Source organism: Sus scrofa, chromosome 3 (assembly GCF_000003025.6).
Source record: "Sus scrofa isolate TJ Tabasco breed Duroc chromosome 3, Sscrofa11.1, whole genome shotgun sequence".
In the NCBI taxonomy this organism is placed as follows: Eukaryota; Metazoa; Chordata; class Mammalia; order Artiodactyla; family Suidae; genus Sus; species Sus scrofa.
In genome coordinates this window covers 46,243,557-46,251,129 of record NC_010445.4, presented here as the reverse complement: position 1 = coordinate 46,251,129, position 7,573 = coordinate 46,243,557, and positions in this window count along the sequence as shown.

Sequence of the window (7,573 nt, the reverse complement as noted above, 5' to 3'; positions counted from 1 at the left end):
GTGGGTGGAGGGTAAAGGTTTCTCTCACTGTCTCAATGCCTGGAGACACTGAGGCCTGCTCGTGAATGACCAGGAACCCACGAGGGGGTCAGTCACAAGGGGGTCAGTTCCCATGGGTGGGGAGGCCTCCGGAGGAAGCTTCAGGCAGAACTGTGAGTTTGAGAGCAAAAGCCCTGGGGGCCAAGGCTGTCCCAGGATGCACCTGCTAAATTCTGACCGTTTCTCAACAATTCTTCAGAGGCTAAGAAGCACGCTGCATGGCAGATACTATCTGGGAGGTGTGGTACGTGAAACCTGCAAGGGAAATGCCTAACAAGGAGAAGCCTGGCAGCCCCAACCTGCCGAGAGGGCGAGGCTGCATCCAGGGGAGCCACTGGCCCTGCCCCCTCTGTGCATCTGATGCTTCTTGATGTTTTGGACAACTTGGGCCAATTCCAGGTACAACTCACTGGGCAGGTGGAAAGCACTCCTGCGCAGGTGCAGGGTCCCGACCCTCGCTGGGGCAGAGAGACTGGGTCGGATTGTTCTCAGGGCTGAACAGGGGAGGATGATTGAGCTGAAGCTATGCTTTATGTTCTAAAATTTGCCCGTTTCCTCCTTAGCCCAGACAGGCCTGGGCCTTCCAGCTCTGCCCCAGGAGCCACCCTGCTCCCCAGAGCGATCAAAGCCTTTCCAGCCTCCAGGACCCTTCCAGGCACACCCTGCCTCCCTCTTCCTGCAAGGCTCTCCTCAGACTCCCCTGTCAGCATCTGTCTGTCTTCAGGCCCCAGGCCCCACTGTCTGTGCCTGTTTCCTTCTGTCCTGGATGCCTGCGGCTGTTCTCCCTCCTCCCCCAGTGGAGTGGCTCTGAGTCCTCATGAGGATTTCCTTATTGATGCTGCAGCCCTGCAGTGTGGGCAGCAGTGCCTGACCTTCCTCCAGGACCATGCTCCTGTGGAGGGAAGGCTGCCTCCTGCCTCTAGTGAAGCACTGCTCACTCACTCATGGGTCACGTCCTCCCACCAGCTCCCTGGACTGAGCCAGGCTGGGCTGGTGGGTGCCCTTGGGGCTTTCTGCACCCTCCTTCCAGCACCAAACCCTTTACCCATTCATTATACAATGTTTTATCTAACTCTCTCTTCTGTGCTTTAGGGTTAGCGTCACAAAGGGTGGAATCCTCCTCCTTGCCAACATTTGCTATTTGTTTATTTTTGATGATAGTCATTCCAAAAGGTATGAGGTAATATCTCATTGCGGTTCTGACTTGCATGTCCCTGATGATTTGTGATATTAAGCATCTTTTCATTTGCCTGTTGGCCATCTGCATTTCCTCATTGGAAATATGTCTATTCATTTCTGCCCATTTTTAAAACAGGTTGTTTGAGGTTTTTTGCTTTTTTTTCATGTTGGGTTGTTTCAGTTATTTATATATTTTGAATATTAACCCTTTGTTAGTCATATCATTTGCAAATATTTTTCCCATTCAGTAAGTTGTCTTTTGTTTTGTCAATGGTTGCCTTTGCTATACAAAAGCTTTTAAGTTTAATTAGGTCCCATTTATCCATTTTTTGCTTTTATTTCCTCTGCATTAGGAGATGGGTCCAAAAAATATTGCTATGATTTATGTCAAAGAAAGTTCTGTCTCTTTTCCTCTAGAAGTTTTACTGTTTCCAGTCTTACATTTAGGTCTTTAATCCATTTTGAGTTTACTTCTGTACATGGTGTTAGAGAATTTCTAATCTCATTATTTTATGTGTCACTGTCCACTTTTCCCAGCAGCACTTATTAAAGAGGCTGTCATTGTAGATTAATTGACCAGAGGTGCATGGGTATATTTCTGGGCTATTCTGTTCCATTAATCTGTGTGTCAGTTTTTGTGCCAGTACCATACTTTTTTGATTACTGTAGGTTTGTAATATAGTCTGAGGTCAAGGAGCATAATTCCTCTAGCTATGTTCTTCTTTCTCCAGATTGTTTAGGCTCTTTAGGGTATTTTGTGTTTCCATACAAATTTTAAAATTATTTGTTATAGTTCCGTGAAAAATGCCATTGGTATTTTGATAGGGATTGCACTGAATCTGCAGATTGCCTTGGGTAGTATGGTCATTTTAACAATATTAATTCTTCCAATCCACACTGATGAAGATGTAGAAAAACGGGAACCCCTGCACACTGTTTGTGGGAATGTAAATTGTTACAGCCACTTTGGAAAACAGTATGGAGGCTAAAAATAGAACTACTTACTATATGACCCAGCAAGTCCACTCCAGGGTACATATTCTGAAAAAAAAAAACAAAAAAAAACCCAAAAAACAAAAAAACCCACTACTTTGAAAAGATACATGCAACTGAATGTCAATAGTAGCATTATTTACAATTGCCAAGATATGGAGCAATGTGAATGTCCATCAATAGAGAAATGGATAAAGAAAATGTAGTATACATATACATACAATAGAATACTACTCAGCCATAAAAAAGAATGAAATTCTGCCACTTGCAGCAACATGGATGGACTTGGGAGAGCATTATGCTAAGTGAAGTAAGTCAGAGAATGACAAATATTGTATGATCTCACTTACAGGTAGAACCTAAAAAAATACAACAAACATGAATATAACAAAATAAAGAAGCAGACTCACAGATATAGAGAATAAACTAGCAGTCATCAGTGGGGAAAGGGAAGGGGTAGGGGCAATATAAGGGTAAGGTATCAGAAGGTACAAACTATGAGGTATAAAATAAGTTACAAGGATATATACTATGCATCATAGGGAATGTAACATTTTATAATGGCTATAGTCCATTAACATTTAAAGTAATTATTGATATGTATGTTCTTATTGTCATTTTATTAATTGCTTTGGATTTGTTTTTGGTGCTCCTTTTTCTTTTTATTTATGTATTTATTTATTTTTTATATTTTTATTACCTTGAAACTTTAGTGTTGCTCTTTTTTCTTTCCTTCTTCTCTTGTTCTCTCCTCTTCTGGCTTGATGACTATCTTTAGTGTTGTATTTGTGTTGTTTTTCTTTATTTGTGTATCAATTGTAGATTTTTGGTTTGCAGGTTTTCTGAAGTTTTGATATAAGAGTCTATATGTATATGAGATTGTTTTAAGTTGTTGTTGAGAGGAGAAAGGAGAAGAAGGGAAGAAAAAAGAGCAACAAAAACAAATTCAAAGCAATTAATAAAATGGCAATAAGAACATACATATCAATAATTACCTTAAATGTTAATGGACTACATGTCCCAACCAAAAGACATAGACTGGCTGAATGGATACAAAAACTAGACCCATATATATGCTGTCTTCAAGAGACCCACTTCACTTCTAGGGACACATACAAACTGAAAGTCAGAGGATGGAAGAAAATATTTCATGCAAACGGGGATCAAAAGAAAGCTGGAGTAGCAATACTCATATCAGACAAAATGGACTTTAAAATGAATAATATTTTAAGGGACAAAGAAGGTCATTACATAATGATCAAAGGATCAATCTAAGAAGAAGATATAACAATTTTAAATATCTATGCACCCAACACAGGTTCACCACAATATATGAGGCAAATGCTAACAACCTTAAAAGGACAAAAAACAACAATAACACAATAATAGTGGGGTACTTTAACACCCCACTTACAGCAATGGACAGATCATCCAGACAGAAAATCAATAAGGAAACACAGGCCCTGAATGAAGCATTAGACCAGATGGACTTAATGGATATTTATAAGACATTCCATCCAAAAGCAACAGAATACACATTCTTCTCAAGTGCACATGGAACATTCTCTAAGATTGGTCACATCCTCAGCTACAAATGCAACCTTGGTAACTTTAAGAAAATAGAAATCATATCAAGCATCTTTTCCCACCACAACGCTATAAGACTGGAAATCAACAACAAGAAAAAAACTGCAAATAATGCCATTTGCAGCAACATGGATGGAACTAGAGAATCTCATACTGAGTGAAATGAGCCAGAAAGACAAAGACAAATACCATATGATATCACTTATAACTGGAATCTAATATCCAGCACAAATGAACATCTCCTCAGAAAAGAAAATCATGGACTTGGGAGAAGAGACTTGTGGTTGCCTGATGGGAGGGGGAGGGAGTGGGAGGGATCGGGAGCTTGGGCTTATCAGACACAACTTAGAATAGATTTACAAAGAGATCCTGCTGAATAGCATTGAGAACTATGTCTAGATACTCATGTTGCAACAGAAGAAAGGGTGGGGGAAAAACTGTAATTGTAATGTATACATGTAAGGATAACCTGACCCCCTTGCTGTACAGTGGGAAAATGAAAAAAAAAAAACTGCAAAAAACACAAACACGTGGAGATGAAACAACATGCTACTAAACAACCAATGGATCACTGAAGAAATCAAAGAAGAAATTTAAAAATACCTACAAGCAAATGACTATGAAGATATGACACTCCAAAACCTATGGGATGCAGCAAAAGCTGTTCTAAGAGGAAAGTTTATAGCACTACAAGCCCACCTCAGGAAACAAGGAAAAGCTCAAAAAAACAAGCTAACTACATATAAAGCAGCTTGAGAGAGAAGAACAGACAAGACCTAAAGTTAGCAGAAGGAAAGAAATCATAAAAATCAGAGCAGAAATCAATGAAATAGAAATGAAGAAAACCATAGAAAAGATCAATGAAATGAAAAGCTGGTTCTTTGAAAAGATCAACAAAATTGATAAATCCTTAGCCAAACTTATCAAGCAAAAAAGAGGACTCAGATCAATAAAATTAGAAATGAAAAAGGAGAAGTAACAATGAACATCACAGAATTACAAAGGATCATAAGAGACTACTATATGCAACTATACGCCAATAAAACAGAAAACCTAGAAGAAATGGATAAATTCTTTTTTTTTTTTTTTTTTTTTATCTTTTTGCTTTTTCTAGGGCCACTCCCGCGGCACATGGAGGTTTCCAGGCTAGGAGTCTAATCGGAGCTGTAGCCACCGGCCTATGCCAGAGCCACAGCAACACAGGATCCGAGCCGCATCTGCAACCTTCACCACAGCTCACGGCAATGCCAGGTCCTCAACCCACTGAGCAAGGCCAGGGATCGAACCCACAACCTCATGGTTCCTAGTCAGATTCGTTAACCACTGTGCCACAATGGGAACTCCAAGAAATGGACAAATTCTTAGAAAAGTACAATCTTCCAAGAATAAATCAAGAAGAAATAGAAAAGATGAATGGACCAATCACAAGAACTGAAATTGAAACTGTGATTAAAAAACTTCCATCAAACAAAAGTCCAGGACCAGATGGCTTCACAGGCGAATGCTATCAAACATTTAGAGAAGAGCTAACACCTATCCTTCTGAAACTATTTCAAAAAATTGCAGAGGAAGGGATACTCCCAAACTCGTTCTATGAGGCCATCATTGCCCTGATACCAAAACCACATAAAGATACCACAAAAAAAGAAAACTACATGCCAATTTCACCGATGAACATTGATGCAAACATCCTCAACAAAATACTAGCAAACCGAGCCCAACAATACATTAAAAGGATTGTACATCATGATCAAGTGGAATTTATCCCAGGGATGCAAGGGTTCTTCAATACCCACAAATCAAACAGTGTGATATACCACATTAACAAACTGAAGAATAAAAACCATATGATCCTCTCAATAGATGAAGAAAGAGCCTTTGACAAAATCCAACACCCATTTCTGATAAAAACCCTTCAGAAAGTGGGCATAACAGGAACCTACCTCAACATAATAAAGACCATAATGACAAACCCACAGAGAACATCATTCTCAATGGTGAAAAGCTGAAAGAATTCCTGCTGAGATCAGGAACAAGATAAGGATGTCAGCTCTCGCCACTACTCTTCAACAGAGTTTTGGAAGTCCTAGCCACAGCAATCAGAGAAGTAAAAGAAATAAAAGGAATCCAAATTAGAAAGGAAGAAGTAAAACTATCACTATTTGTAGATGACATACTATACCTAGAGAATCCTAAAGACTCTACCAGAAAACTGTTAGAGCTCATCCATGAATTTGGCAAAGTCGCAGGATACAAAATCAATACACAGAAATCAATGGCATTTCTACACACTAACAAGGAAAGATCAGAAAGAGAAATTAAGGAAGCAATCCCGTTTACCATCACACCCAAAAGAATAAAATACCTAGGAATAAACCTACCTAAAGAGACAAAAGACCTGTACTCTGAAAACTATAAGACACTGATTAAAGAAATCAAAGATGAAACAAATAGATGGAAAGATATACCATGCTCGTGGATTGGAAGAGTCAATATTATCAAAATAACTATACTACCCAAAGCAATCTACAGATTCAATGTAACCCCTATCAAATTACCAAGGACATTTTTCACAGAACTCAAACAAAATATTTTAAAATCTGTTTGGAAGCACAAAACACCCAGAATAGCCAAAGACATCCTGAAAAAGAAAAATGGAGCTGGAGGAATCAGACCCCCAGACTTCAGACTATACTACAAAGCAACAGTCATCAAAACAGCATGGTACTGGCACAAAGACAGAAAAATAAGTCAGTGGAACAGGATAGAAAGCCCAGAATTCAACCCATGCACCTACAGCCAACTCATATATGACAAAGGAGGCAAGAACACACAATGGAGAAAGGACAGCTTGTTCAATAAGTGGTGCTGGGAAAACTGGAAAAGAATGAAATTAGAACACTCCCTAACACCATACACAAAAATCAACTCCAAATGGATTTAAGACCTAGATGTAAGACCAGACACTATCAAACTCTTAGAGGAAAACATAGGCCAAACCCTCTCTGGCATAAATGACAGCAACATCTTCTCAGATCCACCGCTTAGAGTAATGACAACAAAAACAAAAATAAACAAGTGGGACCTACTCAAACTTCAAAGTTTCTGCACAGCAAAGGAAACCCTAAACAACACAAAAAGACAACCCACAGAATGGGAGAAAATCTTTGCAAGTGAATCGACTGACAAGGGATTCATCTCCAAAATTTATAACCACCTTCTTCAGCTCCATACCAAAAAAACAAACAAGCCTATCAAAAAATGGGCAGAAAATCTAAACAGACAGTTCTCCAAAGAAGACATATAGATGACCAAGAAACACATGAAAAGATGTTCAACATCACTCATTCTTAGAGAAATGCAAATCAAAACCACTATGAGGTACCACCTTACACCAGCCAGAATGGCCACCATCAAAAAGTCTGCAAACAATAAGTGCTGGAGAGGGTGTGGAGAAAAAGGAACCCTAGTACACTGTTGGTGGGATTGTAAAGTGGTGCAACCACTGTGGAAAACACTATGGAGATTTCTCAAAAAACGAAAAATAGAACTACCATTTGATCCAGCAATCCCACTCCTGGGCATCTATCCAGAGAAAACCACGACTCACAAAGACACATGTACTCTGATGTTCATTGCAGTACTGTTTGCAATAGCCAAGACATGGAAACAACCTAAATGTCCATCGACAGAGGAGTGGATCAAGAAGATGTGGTACATATACACAATGGAATATTACCCAGCCATTAAAAGGAATGAAATACCGGCATTTTTA